Source organism: Peromyscus leucopus, chromosome 1, assembly GCF_004664715.2.
Source record: "Peromyscus leucopus breed LL Stock chromosome 1, UCI_PerLeu_2.1, whole genome shotgun sequence".
Lineage (NCBI taxonomy): Eukaryota > Metazoa > Chordata > Mammalia > Rodentia > Cricetidae > Peromyscus > Peromyscus leucopus.
In genome coordinates, this window is record NC_051063.1 from 159,217,123 (window position 1) to 159,243,971 (window position 26,849).

The window sequence follows — 26,849 nt, forward strand, 5'->3', positions numbered from 1 at the left end:
AATGCCAAGGTAACCTTCTGCATATAAAAGTCAGGGGCTAAGAAAGCCAGAAGTCCAGGGTGTTCCATGCTGACACTAGTGCCCAATCTTGAGAGTGTGAGATGTGGGATGTGGGATGTGGCATGTGGCATGTGGCATGTGGCATGTGTTGGCCAGCTTCCTTCCTGATGGCTAGGAGTCAAGATGCATTTCCTTAAGCACAGTGGGGTAAGTGCTGATTATACTTGGGGCTCATTTGTAACATAAGGTCCCTACTACAACCCCACTGTTCATGTAAAATTGCCAATCTGTGGCCATAGTCCTTGTTTAGTAAACAAAGCTATCCAAATACTGTAATTACAACATGCACCAGCAGCCTAGGGTTCCCGACATTAATGCAGACTGTGGATACATTCGTCAAATCCAGTTTCTCTCTCTCTCTCTCTCTCTCTCTCTCTCTCTCTCTCTCTCTCTCTCTCTCTCTCTCTCTCTCTCTGCCTTCTTCTCTGGGTACTTTTAAGTTCAGGGACAGAGAACATGTCTTCATTAGAAACATTAACATTCACAGGCTGTAGTAAATTTTGACAGTGAAAAGGTCTCCGTAACCTTTAGTTGTGGAGAAATTTACTTCCCAAGAAAATTACATCTGGCACTGTCTTAATTAATGCTAGCTTTCTTTTCTGAAAATTGTGGGCTTGTCAGTAAAAAAGGCAGAAAAACTTGAATTTAAAAGGCTGGACACAAAAGACGCTGGGAAATAAAACTCTGTGAGGTTTCATAATATTGCACTGTTTTTGTTCCTTCGAGCAAGGAGATGAAAAGATCTCATTTGATTTTGCCAAATGCGGCAACATACATGTAATGTAGAATTGATCTGCATTTTTCCTCTTTTGTCTCTGAGTGTTATCATAGAAAACGTGCCTGGGAAGGTATTCTATTTTAAAAGCAATAGGTCAAATAAAATCTATATGTGTGAGGGGTGGGGGGGGGATAATGTATGGGTTCGTTTTTTAAGCCTTTCTCTAGCTGCTTGTATTAATCGTACTTACACTAAGAATGGGGGCTGTGTTTTCTCACATGAATTCTGATAACCTGCTCTCTTCCTGGCTGGAAGAGGCTCTCAGGAGGATGGGAGTCCATGGCTTTACATTCAGCTATTTCTTTCACATAGCTCAGACTCCTATTTTGACAACAAGTAGCTTCCGGTTCCTGTGTGGTTTAGGGTTCACTTAAGTTCGCTTTTCTTCTTTTTGTTATTTGATGGTCAAGTGTCCCTTTTCTCTAGTTTGAGGAAGACACATCACTTACGTGGTCCCGACTAGCTCTTTCTGACACACATGCTTTGTGTCACATGATAGTAAATGACACATTCAAGGTGTGAATGGGGCTTAAGGAATGGGCAGGCACATGTTCTGAGGGGAGCCCTGGAATGGTCCAGCCTCTCTGAAAGCTGATGATAAGAGAAAGGACGGCCCTCCCCTAGCAAAGTGGTGGCTCAGTTCCAGGTTTTCAGGTTCTCTGCTTTCTATTGTGCCATTCTAAGACACTGTGGTTTGGTTTTGTTCTGGGATTCTGGTGAGGAATCCCAGGACTTCTTGCTTTGCTACTCAAGAGCTTACCACCAAGCCACACCTCTTGCTCCTCACTGCTAGATTCTAAAGCAGTGCTCTGCCACTGAGCCATGCCCCTCCCTCCTCACCGCTGGATTCTAAAGCAGTGCTCTACCACTGAGACATATCCCCAGCTCTGCACTGGTGGATTCTAGGGAGTGCCCTGCCCATAAGATACAGCCTAGCTTCCTTTCTACTTGTTTATTTTTGGACAGAGCCTCACCATTTAGCCAAAACTGGCCTTGAACTTGCTATCCTCCGGTCCCAGCCACTCAAGCAGCTGGGATTACAGGCCTGCACCAACCTTCCATCTGCAAGGTGATGCCTCTGTAAACAAACAGTGGCATCATCATTGTTCTCCAGTTGGGTCCAGCACCTCTGAAAACATTCATAACCACTGTGGGAGCCTTCAGCATTTAGTGATGTCTCTCCAGATGGGTGGGAGCACATTCATCTTGCTCTGAGTAGGGACTCCATGGGTGCTCTTAGTCCTTCAGGGTCAGGCAGAAAGGCTCTCATGGGCTCCAGCACACTTGGACGCCTCCCCTTTTAATGGAGTGAGCAGGCTCAGCCTTCACCAAGCCTTCATATTGAGCTGGAATTTAATTACATGGTTTTGTTTCCATTATAAGCTTTTTTAATGGTTATTTTATATTTATGGTAAGTGCTATTAGTTTTTTTCATGGTAATGATATAAAGCTTCTTTTAAAAATTAAATCTATTTAAGTAAAAAAGGATGAATATAAATTAAATAAAGATATTAAGTAAAATAGAATATCGGTGGTTCTTGGGTGTGGCCCAAAATGGTGAGGGTGGTGGAGGAAAGCCTTGAGTTCACATTGCGTAAAAGTGTGTTGAAGAGACAGAGGGTCTCAGGAGATGGCAGTCTGGATCCCTAAACTCCTATGGGTCACCTTTTCTCCCACTTCCCAGTTTGTGTGGTGGTATCCGTTCTACGTGATTTCCTCGTGTTTGTCCAATGCCTCTTCCTCACTTAGTGACTTACGGTGGAGCATGTTACAAGGATCCCTCCCAAAGCCTGGCCCATGATGTCTTCCTATAGCTTCATGACTGCCTGATATGAGGCAACAGGTTGACAAGAAAGTGGGTTCAAAATGGTACCTGGACTGGCCAAACACTCCCATCTTCTTCTCTGTCTGACCAGTCCAGGGCAATACTGAGCTGGAGTGAATCTAGGCCTCCATATTTAACGTACAAATTGTAAGTACAACCAAAGTTAATGTCCTCACAGTTTTCACGGCTTAACAGCCTACCCTGAACCGATAGGCAAGGCTGGGGAGAGGCAATCAGAGGTGCAAGGAGAAAATGTAGAGATCACTAATGCTGGCAGGGAAAAGTTCCCCACCCCACCCCAGAAAGACAGCAGCTCCCTCTTGGTGAATAGGTAAAGTGGAGAAGTGGAGGTGTAGGGGACCCTGGTGTCCAGTGAGCCGTCTGTGCACACCGTTTGGATCAATGGGGTCCATGCCGAGCCCTGGAAGACCAGGACTATGGGGGGCAACAGGAGGTCATGAGGGGATGTACGGGGTGGGGGGTGGAGGCTATGGGGTCTGTACAGGGATATGGGGGCTTGTGGATCTGGGAAGAGTCTCTAGGATAGGCCGTTTCTAGACTATTTATGACTCACCTCTTCATATCCCACCTGTCTTATTGGAACTGCTTAGAAAATGAAATAAAATAATGTTAGTTTGAAAAATTAGAGCTAAAACCAGAAGAACAAAAATCTGCAGGTCTAAGGTGAGACGTGGCTCTGAGTGTCCTGGGAATGAAAGCAAAGAGGTCGGGAGAACAGGACATCACAAATGTTAGTGTAGGGAGCCTGGTGTGCGTGCTTGTGCGCATGCACGCATGTGTGTTTTTGCTTGCAACTGAAACTTGGTCTGGTACAGGGCTAAGACTAGGCAAACTCTGTCTCACTGAGCCACACCCCCAGACCCACAATGGGGGATTCTAGGCAGGGGACCTACCCCTGAGCCCCTCACTGGGGGCTTCTAGGCAGGGGCCCCACCCCTGAGCCACACCCCAGCCCCTCACTTGGGGATTCTTGATAACAATGTGCTGCTCAGCCCCACCCCAGCCCTCAGTTTATTTGTGTTTGGAGACAAAGTGTTATTAAGGTTGTTCAGACCAGTCCTGAACTCTGTCTGTAGCACAGGTTGCCTGAGAATTTTGGATCCTTTGGCCTCAGCCTCTCAAGTCGCTGAGAAAACAGGCCTGAACCACTAGGCTCATTCCACCTAGGATATTGCAAAGGCAGGTGGTGGTTCGGAAAGAGCAGGACAGAGGCTGTGAGTTCTGCATTGGCAGCTAGCTCCTGTGGACTGTTCTTTGAGGAGCGACTTGAAACCATCCAGTGCCCATATCCTGAAAACTGGAAAGCAGCTAACCACAGGCAGAGGTCATCTTGGTGCCGAGAACAAAACAGCTCAGACCTCACAGAACAGTGGGTGCCCGGACTCAAAGCACTCAAGTCACATGAGGTTGGGGCCAGCAGGAGTGAAACCAAATGGAAATATTTGCATAAGGTACCACTTCTAAGTTAGGAATTTCTTCCTCCTTTGTGGGAGGTGACATGAAGTGCTCCGGGTAGAGAACAGACTTCAGATACACAGGTAGCTTTCTCTTAAGGTGTCCTCAGGAGCAGGGTCAGAACCTCCCTCCAGTGAACACCTACAGCCCCACTTGACCCAGACCCATAACTGATGCTTAACCCAAACTTGTGTGTAGCTTTAGACCTCCACAGACTATGAGTTAGGAGCAAGAAGGAAAAATGCTAAGTTTTGATGGCATGGTCAGCACTTCAGTGGCCAAGAGGCCCTGGGGCTAGCAGAAGCTATTTTTCCACACTGTATGCTCTCTGGACCACCTGTCCAGAGAGGAGTAGAGAAAGCTGTGGAAAGAGGAGAACATACCTGGGGGCCTTGACTGAGACCCTGCTCCCTGAGAGCTCCATCAGCTCTTAGGTATCCCTCAAAGGCTGTTGAGTGACCATCATCTCAGGGCAGAGAGTGATTGGATGCTCACAGGAACCAGGGAACTCTGGAAGCTGAAGTTAAGAGGCCCCCTTTGCATGAACCAAAGATATAAAATTAAATTGCATTACAACTTTTAAATTTTTTGAAACAGAGTTTTGCTGGTACCCAGATTCTAGGTGTGTACCATCACATCTGATGTGCACAAAGGTCGTGAGTTTGGAACTGGTAAAACTTGAGGGATTGGAGGGGGAACTTGAAGTGAGATATTGGAGGCCTGCCACACTGACATGAGAAAGTTTATGCACCCCCATGTATTTCTGTTTTCATAGTGTTCTCAAAAGGATTTGGAGGCTGAACACCAGCAGCACAGACACTGAGCACAACAATTAATAAATGGGACCTCTTGAAACTGAGAAGCTTTTGTAGGTCAAAGGACATGGTCAATAAGACCAAAAGACAGCCTACAGAATGGGAAAAGACCTTTACCCACATCTAACAGAGGACTGATCTCCAAAGTATATAAAGAACTCAAGAAACTAGACATCAAAATACTGATGCCAATTAAAAAATGGGCTAAAGAGCTAAACAGAGAATTCTCAAAAGAAGAATCACAAATGGCTGAAAGACATTTAAAGAAATGCTCAACATCCTTAATCATCAGAGAAATGCAAATCAAAATGACTCTGAGATGCCACTTTACACCTGTCAGAATGGCTATGATCAAAAACACTAATGACAGTCAATGTTGGAGAGGATGCGGAGCAAAGGGAACACTCCTCCACTGTTGGTGGGAATGTAAACTTGTACAACCACTGTGGATATCAGTATGGCAGTTTCTCAGAAAATTGGGAATCAATCTACCTCAAGACCCAGCCATACCACTATTGGGCATATACCCAAGGAATGCTCAATCATACCACAAAGAAACATGCTCAACTATGTTCATAGCAGCACTATTTGTAATAGCCAGAACCTGGAAACAACCTAGATGCCTGTCAACCAAAGAATGGATTAAGAAAATGTGGTACATATACACAATGGAGTATTACTCAGCAGAGAAAAACAATGACAGCATGAAATTTGCAGGCAAATGGATGGAACTAGAAAATATCCTGAGAGGTAACCCAAATCCAGAAGGACAAACATGGTATGTACTCACTCATAAGTGGATTCTAGATATAAAGCAAAGAACAAACAGACTGCAACCCACAGAACCAGGGAAGCTATATGGCAGGGGAGACCCTAGGATAACTGTGGCTTAGAATAAGTTTTGGGTTTACTCAAAAAATAAACAAACAAACAAACAAAAAACCAAAGCCCACAGGAGGATTGTGAGTTCAAGGACAGCTTAGCCTGTATAATAAAAGCCTCTTAAATCAAAAAAAAAAAAAGAAAGAAAGAAAGAAAGAAAGAAAGAAAGAAAGAAAGAAAGAAAGAAAGAAGAAAGGATTTGGAGGCTGAAACACAATAAAAGAGAACAAAAGGTATGATTTGCAGACACATGACACAAGAGGGCACCGGTGGGGGGCCATGGCTCTGCTCCTTTCTCAAGGCATTCCTGCACTCCAGAGCCTTTTACTCATTTAAACACACAGGTCTTCTGAAGAGGCACACCCACCAATCTCTCCCTTGGAAGTGAGTGGCCTCCTGAAAGAGACTGCACACATGGACATTAGGAGACCCTACCTTTCAATTCACTAGCCCTGTCCCACACCCTCAGCTCAGTCCAGCTTTCCAAGTGACCACCAGGGGGGCTTCAGACTGTCTTCTTTTGCTGCTGCTGTCCCCTGGTGTCTCCAGTCCCGGAGTGTCCTGCCGTATGGTGCCAGTACATCTGTCTTTGCTCACACACCTTGTGCTTCATTTCTGTCTCCTGTGAAGCTCTAGGGAGGGCTGGATGGGAACAACACATTACCACATTCTTTGCCTAACAATTGACAACAGATGACACGTATATTTGCCCCAAGATAATGTACAAATATGTTTTACAGGGTTTCCTAATGATAATCATGGTATTTCATTCTTCTTGCCCTTCTAATAATGATAACAGTCTGGCGTTATTATTTTTTTAACTGTTCTCAGCAAGTGTGACATTCAGTTCAGAGAATCGAATGTCAGCAAGAAATCCATACGCATATTCCCTGAAGCTGGGAGAAGCCCCTTGCATTTATTTTTAGGTTGCAGAAAGAATGAAGTGAACTCACCTGATTATTTTTTTTCTCCCTCTCAGAAAGGTGTTTGGCATTGAGTGCCTTTCTGATGTTTATGCAATCAAACCCTTTTGCAAGTTGCCCTGATCCAAGCTAAATGTATGTAGAAGTATGGGGTGGGGTGTGGGGAGTATGGGGAGGGTGGGAGTGGGTATGGGTATGTGGGGGTGTCTGGGTATATATGAGAATGTGGATGTGCAGAGGGATGTGGGGGGATGTGAGTGGGCATGAGTATCTGGAAGTGTGGGATATCTTGGAGTGGTGTGTGTGTGTGTGTGTGTGTGTGTGTGTGTGTGTGTGTGTGTGTCTTGTGTAGTTGGGGTGTGTATATGAGTGTGGGAGGTGTAGGGAGTGGGGGGTGGAGAGGTGAGTGTGGATGGGTGTGTGTATGTGTGGGTGTGTGGGTGTATCTGGGTGTGGGTGGAGAGTGTGAGTATGTGGGATTTGTTGGCGTGTGGAGGTGTTGGGGTTGTGGGTACATGTATGTGTGAGGGTGTGGCTGTTGGGGGTGTGGGAGGGTGTGGGGATGTTGGGGGTGTGGGTATATGTATGTGGGGGGAGTGTGGGTGTGAGGGTATGGGTTTGGGGGTTTTGGGGGAGTGGGTATGTGTATGGGTTTGTGTGTGTGTGTGTGTGTGTGTGTGTTTGCTAGAAATATGGGTATGTGTATGGGTGTGGCTGTGGTTGTGACTGTGGGGGGTGAGGGTTTGTAGGGACTTGCTGTCATAGTCTGGATGTGAGGAAGGGGAAGAAAGCATCCTTCCTCCCATAAGGGTTCTTTTCAAAGTGCACTGTGTACCCCAAGTGACCAATGGCTTTGGCCCCTCAGCAGAAGACTCAACTAATTATCAGATAACAAAAACACATTAAGGTTCCTCACAGACACTAGGCAGAGACACCTGCTTTGTGTTTTAGCTTTTCTCTCCGCACAGCTACTCTGCTGTCTGGAGGACACATGTGACTTTCCAATGTAGTTGTTCATCCTTGCCTTCCACTCTTAGGGAGACTTAGCTTCAGGGATGAACACCCAGAAACGATGTGTGTGTGTGTGTGTGTGTGTGTGTGTGTGTGTGTGTGTGTGTGAATCTATCATCTATCTATCTATACACACACACATAGATATAGAGATAGAGATATATCGGTGGTGGCGCATACCTTTAATCCCAGCACTCGGGAGGCAGAGCCAGGTGGATCTCTGTGAGTTCAAGGCCAGCCTGGACTACCAAGTTAGTTCCAGGAAAGGCGCAAAGCTACACAAGAGAAACCCTGTCTCGGAAAAACCAAAAAAAAAAAAAAAAAAAAAAAAAAAAAAAAGAATACATATGCTATACACAAACTATATACATGAACAATACATATAACACACACATATACATGCATATATATGGTTGTACACATATATGTGTGTGTGTATATATATTAACAATTTTTTCCATTCTGGGCATACTTAAAACCATGCATGTTCTTATCAAGACCCAAAGGGTTTGGAGAGATGGTTCTGGGGTAAACAGCACAGGCTACTACTCTTCCAGAGGATCTGGGCTCCATTCCTAGCACCCATATTGCTGTTCACAGCTGTCTATAACTCAAGTTCCAAAGGATCTGATGCCCTCATCTGGCCTATGTGGGCACTGCATGTACTGTAACAGACACATGCAGGTTAGACACACATACACATAAAATGAAAATAAACACCAGGGAATATGTATAAGAAATTAGGGTTGATCAAAATGTAGAGCAGAATGGGGGTGTGGCTCTGTGATAGAGCATCTGCCTAGCATTGCAAAAAGCTACTAGAGAAAAAACAAAAACATCAACAAGCCAACAGGAAGGAAAAGGAAGCATATGTCTGATAAAATGCAATGATAGTCAAGCAGCACATTGTCACTTCTCTCAACTACAAATTATTTTATTCTGGTTTATTTATTTGAAATAAAATCTCACTCTGTAGGCCAGGAGGCCTTGGAATTTCAGTGATCCTCCCGACTCAGCCTTCTGAATACTAGGTGACAGGCATGAACTACCACTCCCAGCTCAAAAACCCTTTAGATACTTTTAAGATTTATTTGTTTATATCTTACGTGTGTAAGTATTGCACACCCTACGTGCGCCTGGAGCCCTAGGATCCTGGGAATTGAGGGCTGCCATGTGGGGACTAGGAACCAAACTTGCATCCTCTGCAAGAGCAGGAAGTGCTCTTAACCACAGAGTCCGCTCTTCAACTACCCAGATCTCTTAGTTTTAAGGTTTTAAAACATAGTTGGCTAGGCCTGTTAGCATAGGCCCATCATTTCAACACATGGAGGGGGAGGCAGGGGGAGGGTTAGGCCAGTTTGGGGAGAGTACATAGAACTTGTCTCAGAAGTGAACAAAACCTCCAAATAACCCAAACTAAAACAACAATAAAAAACATACAATAAAACAAGGCTCATTTGTTCAAATTATCTGTTTTGTTGTTGTCAGTCTGTTTTGATTTTGTTTGAAGCCTCCAAACTTAAGCCTTTCCCTTCAAAGGTGAGGATGGCCACCTGATGCCTGGGGATTGTTAGCCACCCCCTGATGGTGTGCTACTGGAGGCCACTGCTAGACTGGGATAGCTACAGCCTGAAGCTTCTGTGAATGTGCTAAATGAAATCCTAGAGAGCAAAACTGATCCTTTGTGAAGACCCTGGAGAGGTGGGGCTGGTGCCTGTGCCTGCCTGGCTGTGGCGGATTAGGATGACCACACGGAATGAGCAGGCAGCTCCAGCCCGACTTTGGGTGTTTATTGACAATCCCTACACTCATGATTAATCACGCATTCGAAATGTGCGTGCCTTGGAAATTGACTGCAACGCAGCAGAAGCAAAGTTTTCGGTTATTCTCATATAATAAATTGAAGCTATATCTCTAAGCAGAATTGTCTTCAAGATTCCAATTGCCTTGTTAAAAGTGTTGTTTACACAATAGTTAGCAAAAACGGAAGTAATTGCACACAGAATCCATTCTAAGCAATTCTTAATGCCCCCCCACCCTTTATTGGCTTTCCATCTTCATTACCCAATATTTTGGTCGCTGTCAGCAGAAACCTGACTAGTGAGATGTGGCCAGGACCCCAAGGATCAGTGACTTTTCAGGTTTGGGGGAGCTCGTTTTTTCTAAATAGGAAGATGGTATGGGGGACCCCTGCAGGCCCAAAGGGGAGGCTTCTAGTCAGCCACAGGGCATGACTTACAAGGACAGTACTGGAATGGCTTCTGTGTTATATTTCATGTCCTAAAACAATATTTACCTCTGGAGAAGCCTCCCATTTATTTCTTTCTTTCTGGCCAAAGCAGCTTTGTACACACACAGCGCTGCGGCGAGCCACATCTGTTTTAGATGCTGCAACCGGCAGGATTTTATTTCATAAATATCATCGGCGTCCAGGATTCGGCTTTCAGAATGCAAATTGTGTTGGAGTGAGTAAACAGGAGCCGAGCAGGGGAGAGTGCTGCAGGCGGCGGCTGGTGGCTGCAGCCTTGTCTCGAGGGACTCTGCACTCCATCCCCGTGGAGAACGCATGGTTGGTGAAGCTACCTGCCTGAGAAGGGATGGGATGAGGGCAATGCCCACCACTGAGAGGATGCCCTCCTGCACACTCAGGCTTCCCAGTGGCTCCTGGTTACTCTCCCTGGAAGACAGACCTCATCCGTAACTATCAGGAGAGGCCTAATTATAGAGCTCGGGGATTTTAATGGCACAGGAAAATTTAAATGCGGTGTAAAATATGAATATTCCTAAGCCAGCAGTCAAAATACGAAATGATTGGCTTCCAAATCAATGAATTATAATTTCCCAGCGCGTTCTCCAAGGTGGAGCCTCTCTGCCTTCCCGGGGAAGAGTTTTGTGCAGTCGGCATATTTTAACAAACGACGGCTGGGTCTTGTTCGCACGGCTTTGCTCTCCCTGATGTGGCTGCCCTGTCTACTGAGAAGAGACCACAAGAGACAAAAAAAGCACTCAAAATTAATCCATCGCAGGGTCCTGATGCAGTGAGGGAGGCCAGATGCTCCTGAGCCAGACTCCAGTTCCCATAACTGCAGGAGAAATTGCAGGAAGGTTTCAAAGTGGGAAGGGGGCTATCGGGCTGGCCTTTCTCATGCACTAGAATCTCTTCTCTCAGAGTCACCTTGCCCTTTACAGCAAAGTCTTCTCCAGCAGGTACCTCAGTGGATCTTATGGGAGATGTGGCCCTCCTGTCTCAGGACCCCCTTCTCATCTGGCTCCTGTTGTGGAGAAGTGCCGCTATATCTTTACCTATGGAGGAGATAAGGATGTGCCCAGCTGCCGTCCATGCAACCCTCAAACTGGAGAGTCACACCATAAATCCCATTTTATTTTATGGACAAATAAATGCTGGAGTAAAATATTCCAGGGCCGTCTCTTGAATACTTGCATAGCAGCCGTAGTGTAATAACCACGGTGACATTAATTTACTGCATTGTGCCGTGGGAAGAAAGAAGAGGAGGGAGAGGGGCATTAAAAGAGAAAAATGACTTTCCTGCGAATTTATTGGGATTGGCCTCCCTCATTTTCAGCCATCATTAGTTGATTAGGGCCTGATGACAGTGCGGACAATTGGGCTGGGATATTCGGCTGGGAGACGCCCCGAAGGTACCTTGTTAATTGAGATGATGTCCAATTTGTAGTTACTGAACATCACTGCAGACAGTGACACTGGTGAGTGCTGTGTTGGAACGGAGCAGGGCTAGTCAACGGCCACGGAGCGTCTGTGATCCTGTGATGTCATAGTTTGCAGAACGCTGGCTACTTGATGTCAATGCTGAGCAGGACCAATGAGCCTGTCAAAAGAGGCTCAAGGAACTTTCCTGTTTATCCCTGGAGCAGCTATCAGCGGCCACCAAGCAGCTCACCCCGGGGAAGTCCCCTCCATAAGCTTAGACATTGGGAAGTGAAGTACAAAGGTTATTCTGGAAGTTTTCAGGGTACATCCCAAACCTTAGTTGAGTGAAGGGATTCCCTGGTTTCCAACACATCCAGGTCTTGCTACCCTTGATGCTGTACAACTCATTTATAGGGAACCAGAAGGAAGACAGGTGCCAGTGACTAAAGTTTGCCATCCTAGTCTGTTGTCTGCTGCTGTGATAGAGGGCCTGACACTGGGTAATTCATCAAGAAACACAAGTCTCGTTAGCCGAGCATGGTGGCTTTAATCCTACCATCCAGAAAGCAGAGCTGAAGGACCTCTGTGAATTCCAGGCCAACCAGGGCTACACAGTGAGACCCTGTCTCAACCCCACCCCACCCTACAAAGACTCTTCAGCTGACAGTTCTTAAGGTCCGGGAAAATGATGCTAATGTTTGCTCCACTTCTGGGAATGGGATAGATGTTCCATGTGCATGCAGCAGAACGTGAAAAGGGAAACAGGTGGATGCAGGAGAGAGCAAGGATAAAGGTAATCCACGCTGGTGAAAACATATGTATGACCAAGAGAGCTACATTAATCCCTTCATGAAAGCAGATTCCCCTACAACCCAAGTGCCTGCTGAAGGTTGCCACATTGTAACACTCTCTCGAATTGGAGACAGAGCCTCAGTGCTGGAAGAAACCATGTCCAGACCTTCCCACTTGTATTTAAGAATCTCAGTCTGGGCAGAGTTTACATGTCTCATGGTGGGAGACCCTGTTTTCCCATTCTCAAGCTCCCTTTGCAGTGGCTTTGGCTGTGCCATCTACTAAGCAAGAAGGACAACCTCTAAAATACAATCTCCACTTAAACATCTTCAGAGACCTGGACCCACAGTCTACCCTCACAGCGGGAGTCATCCAGTATGGGGGTTTAGGGAAGAGAAAGGAGCCTGAGGGTTTCTAAATGGCTTAAGAGGGGCAGAATACAGTCCTTGGCACTTGGCATCATTCATCGCTGGATGCTGTTTGTCTCACTCAGATAGAAGGAAACAAACCTCAGAAAAGGAGTATGGAGGCCCAAAGGCTGCAGGAGTCTGTAATGGAGAAGTGGGCAATACAATCTATCCTCAGAGATGAGGGAACTGCAGAAACCCTAAAGCCAAGGTTCCCTGGGGCAGAACCCAGCTGTGCCTTTACTTGGCTGTGTGCTCAGATCTTAGCTTTTGTTTCAGTTCTAAAAGAAAATTGAATACAGAGGATCATGGTGTGGGCTGAATGTCTGTTAGTAATTCTTGGATATGGTTGTTCAGGGATATTAACAGTCTCCCCCCACTGGCCCCCTCCCCCCGCACTGCCTCCAGTTCAAGTCCTAAGGTAGAGATCATGAGAGCCCCTCTGTTCCCAAATAAGCAGCTGTGCTTCCTCCCACCCACCATGCCTGTCACATCTGGACAAGCAGACAGATACACAGGCCAGAGAAGTTTGACAAATCCACTCATAAGATGCAGTGTGTGAAATGGCAGTGGCCTTTATTCCCTGACGTTTTCCCATGCCCTTGAAGGGATTAGAAGTGGATTAACGTGAGAGGAACTGTTATCACCTGGTTATAGGATAATGACTTTATCTAGTTTGCCTCCTAAGGACTTCCATCCCCCCCCCCCCCAACTTTTTTCTCTTTACCTAGAGGGTTTCAGGTAACATCTTTAAATCTAAATAGACCCAGTGAACCCCCAAGATATCAAAATATCCAACTGGAAGGAGGAGATTCCCTTCTCCCTTCCTGTTCAATGTGAGCAGTGATTCTAAAAAAACGTGTGTAGTCACTGAGAACTAAAACTCGTTTGCCATCTTCAATGCTGACCTCCAATTCCTCCTTGCACATGCACACAGCACCCCCCATGCCTCTTTGCACATGCCCACAGCACCCCCATTCCTCTTTGCACATGCACACAGCACCCCCCATTCCTCTTTGCACATGCCCACAGCACCCCCATTCCTCCTTGCACATGCACACCGCACCCCCATGCCTCTTTGCACATGCACACAGCACCCCCCATTCCTCTTTGCACATGCCCACAGCACCCCCATTCCTCCTTGCACATGCACACAGCACCCCCCATGCCGCTTTGCACATGCACACAGCACCCCCCATGCCTCTTTGCACATGCACACAGCACCCCCATGCCTCTTTGCACATGCACACAGAACCCCCTATTCCTCTTTGCACATGCACACAGCACCCCCCATGCCTCTTTGCACATGCCCACAGCACCCCCCATTCCTCCTTGCACATGCACACCGCACCCCCATGCCTCTTTGCACATGCACACAGCACCCCCATGCCTCTTTGCACATGCACACAGCACCCCCATGCCTCTTTGCACACGCACACAGCACTTTGAAGTTTTCAGAGTTTTTTTCACCCCTCCTTAACTCAGATGATTGGCAGGACAGTCTGTGTGAGTTGGGTAGAGAGAGAATTCAACACCCATTATACAGGCAGGGAGACGAAATGCAAGGCTCAAGAAAGCCAAGGAGCTTGCCAACACCCATGTCAAGTTTAAAAGAAGAGCCAAGATCAAACCCAGCTCATCTGGAAAAACCCAGCATTCATTTCCCCGCCTGAAGCCGGCTACAACCTGCCCTGTCTGCCCAAGGAGCTTTCCCTAACACGCTGAGCCCCAGTACCCTTCACAGAAAACATCTGTTCAGACAGATGTTCCAGAAGGTCTCTGGCTGAAGTCCCCTTCTTAGTTGCAAGGCTCCCAGTGCACGTTATACTTCTTGGGGAAAAAAAAGAATCATCTTTATTGAGGTATAATTCACATGCAAGATAAACAGCCTGATTTGTCGAATTTTTGAAAACATACACAGCTATGAAACTAGCAACATAGTCAAGAATGAGACATTCCCCCGAAAAGTTCCTCTGTACGCCTCTTGTTTCACTCTCTAACAGTCTCTAAGCAATCACTGGCCTCTCTGTCAACCATCATTTTGCTTTTTTTCCCTAAGAATTTCGAATAAGTGAGACCACACAGAGTGGGTGGGTTCTTTTCCTCATGCCTTTTTAAGAGACTGCAGCAACTTGGTGTGTATTTAGATTTTATCTATTGCAGAGCATTATTCCACTGTGTGGATGCACCACCAAATGGTTGCTCTATTTCCCCATTTTGGATGATTTTGTGGATTCCAGCTTGAGGACACTCTGAATAAAGCTACTGTGAGCACTAAAGTAGCATTTTCCACGTTAAAATATGTTAAATTTGTCTTAGAGTCACCCAGTAGCTTGATTACTGGGCCAAACAGGCCATCAGTATTATATGAGCTCCAGTTGCTCCATGTCTCTGCCAGCACTTAGTATTGTCAGTCTCCCTGGCTTTGCCTTCTTGTGTGTATACAGCTGTGTCAAATTGGGATGGTATTGTGTTTACTTAAGAGCTGATAGTGTTGGATGGGTATTCATGTTCTGGACTTCCTAATATATTTTGTTGTGGAAGAATGATAGAGAGCTTTAGTTTATTTGAATTGCTTGTTTTCTCATATTTAAGCTGTACTAGTTCTTTATATAATCTAGATACTTACCTCATTCATGCACATACATTATCTTGCTCTCTGTGTATTTATTATTTGCAGAATTGCAATGGAGGCAGAGTCTTTCTGATGCTGGGCAAGGGATCTACCACTGAGCCACAGTCCAGCCCCTCACTGGTGGATTCTAGGCAGGTGCTCTACCACTGAGTCACACCCCCAGCCCCTCACTGGGGGATTCTAGGCAGGGGCTCTACCACTGAGCCACACCCCAGACCCTCACTGGTAGCTCTCTACTACTGAGCTATACCCTCAATCCTATTCTTTAAAGTTCCCAAATATTTTCACATTTCGCCTTATCTATTTAAAAAAAAAACATTTTTTGACAAGTAAAAGTTTGAAATTTCCTGAAGTCCATTTTTTTTCAGTCTTTCATTTTAGTGTTTGTTATATTTTATCTGAGCAATTTTGCAGAATTTTCTCAATTTTTTTCTGTTCAGCTCTGTGTACAGCATTATGTCAGAAAGGACATCTGTATTGCTTGTACAGATATGTGGTTGTTTTAGCATGGTTTATCATACACATTTCTTTCTCCCCTGAGGACCTGGGAGCTCTGTCAAAACTCCATCCACCATAGGAACATAGTTTCATCCCTGGGCTCTATTCTGTTCAGTTCATCTGTCTCCTTTTGTGTGATACCAATACCGAACTATCCTCATTACTATGGCTCTATAGCCATTTTTAAAACGGAGTAGCTTAAGTCCCTCACCTCTGGTTTTACCTTCAATCTCATCTCCACATGCGTGTGCATTTCCATAGCACATTTAGACTCAGTTTATCAAAACTCTTAAGGGATTTTGGCTGAGGTGTTAAGTCTATAGATTAATTTGAGACAGTCAAATACTCATACTATTGAGTATTCCATCCTTCAATACAGCAGAGCTCAGTGTCATTTTCCTACCTTATCTCAGCAATAAGTTTTACTTTTTACACTTTTAGTGTTCTACTTCATTCATTTATCTTTAAATACTATTTTGATTACACTATTACCAAAAAAAGATATGTATATATTTGAGACAAGATCTCATGCAGCCTGGGCTGGGTTTAAACTTGCTGTGTAGCTGAAGAGGACCTTGAACTTGTGAACCTCCCAGCTCCAGCTGCAGAGTGCAGGGCTTACAGGTGTGCCCACCATGTCTGACATGGTGTGATGCAGAGGTCAAACCCAAGACTTCAGGCATCCTAGGAAAGCACTCTCCTGACAGAGCCGCATCCCCGGCCCACAGACTTTTGGTCCACTACAACACTAGTTTGCTTTTAAGATATGGTCTCACTGTGTAGCCCAGGCTGGTCTAGAACTCACTATGTAGTTCATGTTGATCTTGAACTCATGATCCTTCTGCCTCAAACTCCTAAGTATTGGTATTAAAGTAAGTGCTGCCATGCCTTAAAAGGTTCCATTCTTAAAATTTTCTAAGTGTTGGCTATGTATTTTATTTTGACTACCTCACTAAATTCATGAATTAATTCTGATTTTGGTATGTTATTTGAATTTTCTTCATAGATTGGTGTATTAGCTATGTACCATTTATCTATGCATGTATGTGTTTGTATGTACACATGTGTATGTGTGTGGTGTGTGTATGTGTGTGTATTTTGTCTTGCTATACTATAGGGGACCTCTATTACAAATTTTAACGGAGATAGTAAGTCATACTTTTGCCTCGTTCCCATCTCAAGAGAGGCATTTGATATTCTGTAACTAGATACAACACAAGGAGTAGTTTCTTCATTGGCATCGTTAATCTAGTCCAGGAAGTCCCCTTTCACAGATATGGCTGTTCCCTCCATTTATGATGGGGCTGCATCCAGATCCACGTAGTAGATAATGTCTAAGGGGGAAATGAGGCGACTAGATTAACCTACCCAACACCCTGGTTTAGCAAGGCAGTGCACTGCAGAGCATCAGTTGTTTACTCGGCGACCACCTGCTGACTGAGAACTTGCTGTTACTACCTAGCATCACTAGAGAGTGTCACAGCATGTCCCTAGCCTGGGAAAGGATTAAAATTCAAAATTCAAAGTACAGTTTCTACTGAATCCATGTCACTTTCACACCATCCCGAAGTCAAAAATTTATAAGTTGAAACATAGTAAGTCAGGCACCATCTGTATTCCGCCTTTGCTGAGAGTTTCTTGTCTTGAATTGGTGCTGAATTTTGTCCAATGCTTTTTCTGTGTCTATTAAGATGATTGCAATTAGTTCTGCTGTAACAGGGTGCATATTCCTGAAAAGCATGATGCTATTTTAAATCTTCCGAGGAAAACCTCCGTGCTTATAGAAAAGTTGGGGTGAGAGCACAACAGACAAAAACTGTATTGATCACACACACACACACACACACACACACACACACACACACACACAGAGAGAGAGAGAGAGAGAGAGAGAGAGAGAGAGAGAGAGAGAGAGAGAGAGAGAGAGAGAGAGAGAGCTAATAAAACAGCAGCCCTGGTTTGGATGCATCTTGTTGTTAGGAAAAGCAAGATGACTACAATACACACGCTATGTATTTATCTGGAAAATACTGAGTTTGTTTGGGGAAGAGTCTATCAGGGAGGCTGCAGCTCATGAATTCATGTGAAGAGGTGGAGGACGGTGAGAAGTATGTGGCTCAGTCAAGGTGCTAAGCTGAAATTGCTGGGGCTGGTTGGGATGTGTGGCTGTAGGCTCTGTGTTATCAAGCCACTTAGTGCAACTGAAAGCAGTGTTCTAGGTTGGTGCTGTGTTTGACAAAATTGTTCATATTCAGTTTGCACAATTCAAATAGTTTTTTCCTGGGTTCGTTCATGTTGAGACAAATGTACATTTCAAAATCAGTGTTATAGCAGTGCTGGCATGAATTTATTCTTTATTTCAGTTTTCTAGTGAAGGTGAATTGCATTGATTAATATTTGACTGTAAGATTAATCTATCAGTCCTTGAATAAGCCTACTAAGTGATGATCTCTTGTCATATTCATGTTTTGATGGACTGGATTTGTAAAAATTGTGTACAGAATTTTTGTTCTTATTTATAAATGTGATCCCAAACTGGTCTTTGAGCCTCCATTATCTTGCCTCAGCACTTCTACGAGCTGGGATTACAGGAGTGCACCACTGTACTTGGCTTTGTTGAGTATTTTTATATCCATGGGGTACATTAATGTGTAATTCTCCTTTACAGTGATATATTTTTCTACCTTTGATATCAGGTCAATGCTAAACAAATAAATAAGAATATATTTTTTATCTTGTATTTTCTGGAGTCTTTGTGTATAATTGATATTGTCTATTCCACAAATAAATGATGAAATTCTTCATTCTATCAGCTAGCCTGTTTTTGTCAGATATTTTTGAATTATGAATTTAATTTCTTCAATAATGGGCTGACTCTTCTTCATCTTTCTCTTTGTTCTCCTCTTCTTCTGTCTCCTCTTTCCTGTGTTGATGATGGAACCCAAGGCATCACACATACACCTGCTAGTCCAGCCATCCAGCACAGAACTAAACCTCTGTCCCTATCTGCTTCTCCTTTTCTTCTTGAATTAACTTTAGTAAGAAAAATCATCCAAGAGATTTGTCTATTTCACATAGGATTTTAAAACTGCACCTACAAAACTTATTTATGATATCCCTATTCTCCTCTTCATGTCTGTAGGATGTGTAGTGGTGTCTCCTTCTGCACACTCAGAATTGAAGATTTGTGCATCCTTTTTCACTACTAACCACTGTGCCTGGAACTTTCTCAGTGTGAAACCTTTAAAGAATCCCATTTTGTTTCCAAGTTTCTTTAGCTGCTTCTCTCTTTTCTATGTCATTGATGTCTCATCCTTAGCGCCTTCTTCAATTCTGCATTTCATTTACTCCTTTTAATTTCTTTTGGTAAAAGGCAAAGTCATTTGTTTCAGTGTTTTCTTCTCTAATACAGGCTGTTTGTAGCTTAAGTATTCAACAATCACTGCTTTGGATACAACTCACTCATTTTGATTTTTTCTTTTTTTTCAGTTAGTATTTCCATGACTTTTTTTTATTATTCATTTCTCTTGAAGTATCTTTTTTTCTGGTCCTGGAGATATTTAGGGGTTTATTGTTTAAGTTTCAAACATTTGTGAATTTTCTTAATGACATATTTATATTTCTGTTGAGCTTTGTTTCATGGCAAATAGAGAATATATTTCTTATGGTTTCAATTATCTTATATTTTTATTTTTTTAATGAATATTTTTCATGCTTTAATGCCTGTTTTATGAATATGGGTTCTCTTGGTGAACAACTAACATAGACACACAAAAGTTTTTTTCTACCAAAATGGATGCTTTTTAAATGCCACTGAATATTACTGAATTCTGGTTGATAATGGTATCTCAAGAAATTCTTGACTGGATCTCAGAGGAGACATGGCTTGCTAGCAGCAAGAAGAAACAGATGACTTGACAGTTTAGTTCTGTAGTAGAGTGTTTTGAAGGCACTCTTGGTGATCTTGATTCTTTCCCCAACAGACAAATAAGAGGAGGGAGGAAGAAGAGGACTAAGAAGAGGAAGGAGAGGAGGAGGTGAAATAGTTCTTTACTGAAGAAACAGAATTCAGAATTTTCAAGCTTTTGAAAGAAAAGAAAAAAAAACTAGCCAACTGAAGAATCCTATCATCCACTTAAATCACCAATGCAATATTTTAGCTGCTAGTGTGACATCCATGAATGTGGACCTGAGAAGAGATGGAGACAAAGTCTTTCTGCTAATCAGAGCATATCTGGTGGGCACACTGCTGCACACAATGTTAAAAGCTATTATGTCTTTATTGACATGTTTGATCTTGTTTTCAATTACTGATGCTTTTTAAATGATGTTTAAATCTTCATCAATTGCTGTCTTTTTTCCCATTCTCTGTTGGGTTCTTCTAGCCCCTGTTTTGATGTTCCTTAAAGCCATATTACTAGTACTGCTATTTGCTATACTGTGGATGGAGCCCAGGGCCTGGTGTGTGCTGCCTGCATGCTCTGCATCCTTAGCCCCTTGTTGTGTTATTAAGTAAATATGTGTCTAGATTCGCCATGTCTTCTTGACAAACTCATTGATATACCATCACATATACCTCTTACTTAAGTGTATTTATCTGGTACTAACACAGCTGCTCCAGCTTTCCTTTCATTAGTGCTTAGGTGGTGAAACATTTTCCATCCTTTCATTTTACAAAGAATTGTTTTGGAACAGCATTAGGTTTACAGAAGAATTGAAAAGACATTACTAAGATTCCCTGTATGCCTTTTATGCCTCTCTCTCTAATGCTCAAGCTTTACTTAACTTCTTTACATTTGTCAAATCATTAAGGGAACATTGATGCATTATTTGCTAAACATCAAACCTTCTTTTTCACAGGCTTTGCATCGGTTCCTCCTCTGTCATGGGGCTCAGTCTAAGAACTCACATTTGTACATGTCTCCTTAGGTTTCTCTGGTCTGGGATGATGCCTCAACATTCTCTGTCTGCTTGCTGTCATTGTCTCACATTCTTGAAGAATCCTGGTCAAATACTGCAGAAAAACCTCAGCTTAGGTTTTTCTGATACATTGTAATAATTATGTTGAGGTTATAGAAGGCAGACACCCTTCTCATCACAGCCTGTGAAGGGGACAGTGGCACAAAGTGACATCACTGGTGATCACAAGTTAAATGCCATGTAAGAAAACACTTTGGATTCATTAGTTCTTTTTATTGATATGATTTAATTTTCCTATTCTGAAAAGAAAATCCAAGACCCCGTGCATGTGAGGCAAGCACTATACCACTGAGCTGTGTTCTCTACCCTTGGTTTTCAGAGTGGGGTTTCACTGTGTAGCCCAGGCTAATTTTGAACCCATGATCCTCCTGTCTCTGCTCTCTGGGTGATGGGGTTACAGGTGTGCCCTCACCAAAATGAAGTTTTAATATTGTAGAATATTGCTCCACTACTCTTCTTAGCCCAGGTACATTGCTGACAGTCTATAATCTCATCTTGAGCTCAACCAAAGTTGGATCAAAAATAGTTTTCTTGTTATTCAGTAAACAATACAGTGCAACACCTATTTGTACAGCATTTACATTATAGTGGACCTTCTAAGTACTCAAGAGATGATTTAATGCATATAGCATATGTGTGTGTGTGTGTCTTGGTGCCTTGCAAGCAATGTAGCATCTGTAGATTTTGGTATCTACTGGGGGTTCTAGAACCACCTACTCATAGATGCACAGGATGATTCTATTTATTTGGTTCCCCAAAACAATACCTTGAGACTTTCAGTTTTACATTCATTTTATAGATTAGGAAACTTAAGATTAATGAGGCTATAAATGATTTTCCTAGAGTCACAGTTAGTGAGGGGCAGCTCAACTTCTCACAAATGCACAAGGCTAACCATCCCTCCAGAAGAAATCTAAGAGAATAGGCAACCATCAGGACCAAGATGGAGGAAAGCTGGGTGTCCCCAAAGTATTCCATTTTCCAGGAGACATCCTAGTTGTTAATGTCAAAGTTAACATATCCAGTGATGTCATTTTATGTCATTTTTCCCTTCATAGGCTATGATGAGAAAGATGCTCACCTTCTATGACATCAACATACTCATTACAATATATCAGAAAAACTCAGACTGAGGAACAGTCCACACATTATGTAACTAATACTCTATTGTGGAGGGGCATAATCCTATCATTTAGGGACATAGGAGGACCATGGGTTCAGGGATTCCCTCTCTTTCCTTCATCCAGTTTCTATGGGCCAAGTCCAGGGCAGAAACAGAACAGCAGAAAGAAGACAAAGGCAGTAATGTCTTACTTATAAAGCCAGAAGCCTGGGCTGGAGGACACGGGCAAGGTTGAAAGCACAGATTCTAGAGAGATGGGCATCAAGAAGTGGATGATGTCAGAACAGGAGACAGTTAATCTGTAACAGCAGAAGGTGAAGCAAGGGGAACCTGAAGAGTGAGAGTCTTTGAGGTACTGAGCATGGGCTATATTTCTAGCCTAGACTCCAAAGAACTTATAGAGTCCACTGGGGAGTACTTTTGGACCCACCAATGGTTGAAGAAGGCAGGAAGAGATCCAGAGTTTCATTACTGGAGCCAGCCTGGAGTCACATAGGCTTGGTGCTGTGTTTGAAACAGGCCCTGTTAGTAATACAACAGGGCCATCAGAATGGTCCCCTAACACCTGACTGTATGGTGTCAAAGCTGATGGTACTTGGGGACAGGAAATGTGTTGCCCCCCAATATACCTTGCAGGGATGGGCCTCCTGGGGCCACACAGGGAGTGCCAGGAGGAGGAGAATGGGAAGTGAAAGTTTCTCTCTTCCATTGTTTCTAAACATGTGCAGGTTAAATGGATTTATAATTTCCTAATACACTGTCTATAACAACACATACCCAAGACCTCAGATCTGAGCAGTGATTTGAATTACCCAAGTCTCTGTTGTGTTCATAGCTGTATAATCCTCCCAGTAGACAATGAGAAAGGGAGGCCTAAGTATCAGGAAGCTGGCAGAGCTGGGGATATATGGAAGTGCATACCTAGAACGCACTGTTGTGGATGTGGGGGTGGCTCCGTGGTTCAGTGTTGCAGATAGGCTGCAACAGAAACTTAGCTGGTGGGGTAGTAACTCTGGCCATGTGCAGCCTTTTTGTGAATTCGTGCCCCAAAAGTTGGGCGCCGGATGTAGCATGAATCCTAATTGGTCTTATTAATAAAAACCCGGAGCCAGATATCATGGTGAAAGCTGAAAGATCAGAGAAGCAGAGCAGCAGCCACTAATTCTTACCTCTATGAAATCCTCAGGTGAGAGAGAACTGAGCTTCTGTCTCCTCCCACCTTATATTCCTCTCTCTGCCCAGTCATATCACTTCCTGTCTCCACCTCCCTAGTGTTGTGATTAAAGGCGTGAGATCCCAAGTACTGGGATCAAAGGTGTGTACCACCACTGCCTGGCTCTATTTCTCTTTTATATTAGATCAGTCTTGTGTAGCCCAGGGTGGCTTTGAACTCACAAGAGATCCATCTGCCTCTGCCTCTTGAGTGCTTGGATTAAAGGTGTGTGCCACCACTGCCTGGCCTCTATGGCTAACTAGTGCTTAGCTCTGCACTCTGATCTTCAGGCAAGCTTTATTTGTTAGATCACAAACAAAATATCACCACAATACAGTGCTTTCATAGAATTCAACCATGAGGAGTCATGGCTCAGTGGTAGAGCACCTGCCTAGAATCCCTCAGTGAGGGGCTGGGGTGTGGCTCAGTGGTAGAGCCCCTGCCTAGAATCCCTCAGTGAGGGGCTGGGGTGTGGCTCAGTGGTAGAGCACCTGCCTAGAATTCCCCAGTGAGAGGCTGGGGGTGTGACTCAGTGGTACAGTGCTTGCCAGCATATAAAAGCCCCTTGATCTAACAACAGAATGAAGGTCATAAATGCCAATCAGAGTCCACTTCCTCCACACAGCATCTTCACCAGACAACTTAGGGGAAAGCAGTTGTCTTTTTAAACAGTGATGCTCATGTTCTAGCATTTCCAGAATCCATGCTGTGCACTGGGACCAGGGCACATGGATGCTACAGAAAGGGGACCCTCTCTGGTGGGGCTGACAGTCCACAGCAATGCATGTAGGCTAATCAGCTGAGGGCAGGACTTAGGTCATCATTAGATCTTGAAGACTGAGCAGAGGCAGGATTGGCTCACTCCAGGAAGTTTGCCTCCTCCTCCTCCTCCTCCTCCTCCTCCTCCTCTTCAGTTTTCTTGTGATTCTTAAAGTCCATCAATCCATCACTGTTAGCAAAGCAGTGCACAGCATCTCTGGCCCAGATGGCTCCTCTGGAGGATGCAGAATCCATGTGACATAATCAGTGTGCAGCAGACAGCAAGCAAGGGAGGCTGTACCAGGTACCCTGCTTCCTGCTATTATGATTGCCACCCTCTCTGTGGCAGCTGGTGCCCTTGCCATCTTTATGCCCACTCTGCTTTGGAGTAGATTGTGATGAGATTGGAAAACAGGACTTGGGTTGGATAAAAGTCACCTGACTTCTGGATAGAACCATGGCTCTTGCTTTCTTGCCCCCCAAGTCTCCCTCACAATGCTTGCCTCATCTCTGGACCATGCCCACCACCGCTTGCTGGCTTCTCGTCACATTCATTGTATTCTCCTACCTTTCTCATGTGCACAAGTGCATTTCAAAAGAGAAAACAGCTACCATAAGCTGGAAGGTCCTTCATCGGAGAGCAAGGTGTAGTAGCAGGATCATGTCATGATAAAGCAGTCTCTTTGAGTAGGGGGCAGATTTCTCTCTCTGCCTGACAAGGACTGAGCTGGCTTTCATTTAACAGAGAACCCCCAGGACTAACTGGAGAGTGGAAAGCAACACACTGTCTCCTCATGGAAACTTAATGCCATCTATATCTCGTGCCTCTGCCCTGTGTCTCGGGTCTGTCTTTCACTCCCTTCACCTGCAGATTGCTCTAACTGGTCCCAACCTCGCTCTTCTTTGTCTCTGTTTCTTGATCCTGAGCAAGTTGGAAGATGAAGACAGTGTTGTATGTGTAGAAAGTAGTTGAAATTGTTAAAGAAATTAGCACTGCCAAGGAAAACCCAGGTCCTGGAAAGATGGCTCAGGCTGCTCCTATAGAGGACTTTAATTTGATTCCCAGCAGCCACATGGCAGCTCATACCTGTTTGCAACTCCAGTTCTCAGGGATCTAACACCCTCTTCTGGTTGCTTTGAGCACTGAACATATGTGGTGCGCGCACGCGCGCGTGTGCACACACACACACACACAAGTTAAATAAAAAGCAAAAACTTGTGCTCTCCATTGGAACAATAGAAAAAAGGTGGCCTCTGGACAAGATTGCACCCTCTGAAGTCTCCAATTTTTGAAAATGCAAATTTTATTTGAAAGGAAGGAGCCTGAGCTGAAAATACACCTGCAGGAGCACCCTCCTCAAAAACAACTGCCTAGGGCAGTGTCTTCTCAGAGGCAGCTGTCAAAGCACACAGAGGTCACTGAAGATGAGGTCCAGGTCACCTCCAGCTAACAGCAAGACCTACAGTGCCATCCCTGTGGTACTGGTTTTGAAGGCTTGAAAGCTACAAGATTGAAGGAGTTATAGGGTCTGGTGTTCAAGTGAGCCTCTGAGGCCGAGAGAGGCCACTGCTATGGCCAGTTACCTGAGATCATTGCTTTAAGTGAAGAAAGGTTTATTTTGGCCTCTAACCTGTGAGTCTTTGAGGATATTCCAGAGCAAACCACAACATGGAATCATTCACATTCTCCTCTCTCCCCCTACCCTCTCTCTTCTCAGGCTCCCCTCTACTCCTCTCTTTCCCCTTCACCACCCCCTCCCTGTCTCCCCACCCTCTCTCTCCTCTCCTCCACCCCTCCCACAGGAAGCATGAAAAGCTCCACTCAACAGATTTCCAGTATAGAATACCACAGCACGAATAACAGGTACTTTGTAGTATGGCAGGTCATAAGTTTATATGACCTTATAAGAGATTCTATACCCGCTACTTTAAAAAAAATATGGTGAACAGAAAGTTGTTTTCCCCTTAATCTACATCCAGAGTTTGTAATTTGAGATTCTTAAATTTGATACAATGTCTAAGCTATAAATGGGGTGCACAAAACTTCTACTGCCACTCAGGATATTGCTATTGCTCCTCCCAGAGAGTTCCTTGGTCTGCAGCATGTATGTTCCTCCTGGATCTGGCCATGTTCTTGCCCTAGGGAGACACGGGATTTGGCAGGCTACATGGTTCATGTATACTCATTAGGCAGGTGGGATCAGTCAGTAACTAGTGCCCCAATACTGGCATTTCGTCTGGGCTCAGCTGTGTTCTTTCTGTTATGCTGACACTTCCAAATAAAGATGCTTTTATGGCTTGCATCTGAAGTGTCCCCCAAAGACTCCTGTGTTGGTTTGGTTGCAAATGATGGCTTTAGGGAAGTGAAAGGATCATAAAGGCTCTGATGTCATAGATGGGTTAATCCCCGGATGGAGTCCTAATGTGATGGCATTTCAGGCAGGTGGTGGAACGTGGAAGGTGGGGTGTGGCTGGAAGAAGGTCACAGTGAGGGTGCCTTTGAAGGAGAGCATTTATCTCCAGACCCATCCCCTCCTTCTCTCTGCTTCCCAGCTACCATGTGGTGGTCAGCTTTGCTGCATTAACACAATGCTATGCCTCAGTGCAAAGCCTGTAAACACAGAGCCAAGTGACCACGGGTTTCATGGACACTGTGGAACCACGAACCACCGTAACTCTTTCCTTCTTTAAGTTGACTTCCCCAGGCATTCTTCCCATTTTAAAGACAGGATTTTATACTTCTCTGTAAAACAACCAGGAGGCATGGCTACACTTGACTTATTTTTTTTTTTTGAGATTAATATAATTACACCATATCCCCCTTTCTTTTTCCTCACTCCAATCCCTTTCATATACCCTCCTTGCTCTCTTTCAAATTCATGGCCTCTTTTTTCAATAATTGTTACTACACACACACACACACACACACACACACACACACACACACACACACACTTCTAAATATCTAAATATAACACACTCATTCTGTATAATGTTACTAC

The 26,849-nt window shown here is 44.3% G+C and overlaps 1 long non-coding RNA gene across 1 annotated transcript; it reads right to left on the reverse strand.

The window, feature by feature from the left end:
• Positions 1-10,581: 10,581 nt before the first annotated feature.
• LOC119087730 lies at positions 10,582-11,528 on the reverse strand. Its single transcript, XR_005091212.1, has 2 exons — positions 11,435-11,528; positions 10,582-11,073 (listed from the first exon to the last, which is right to left on the reverse strand). It is a non-coding gene; the product is annotated as an uncharacterized LOC119087730 (long non-coding RNA).
• Between the last annotated feature and the right edge of the window lie 15,321 nt (positions 11,529-26,849).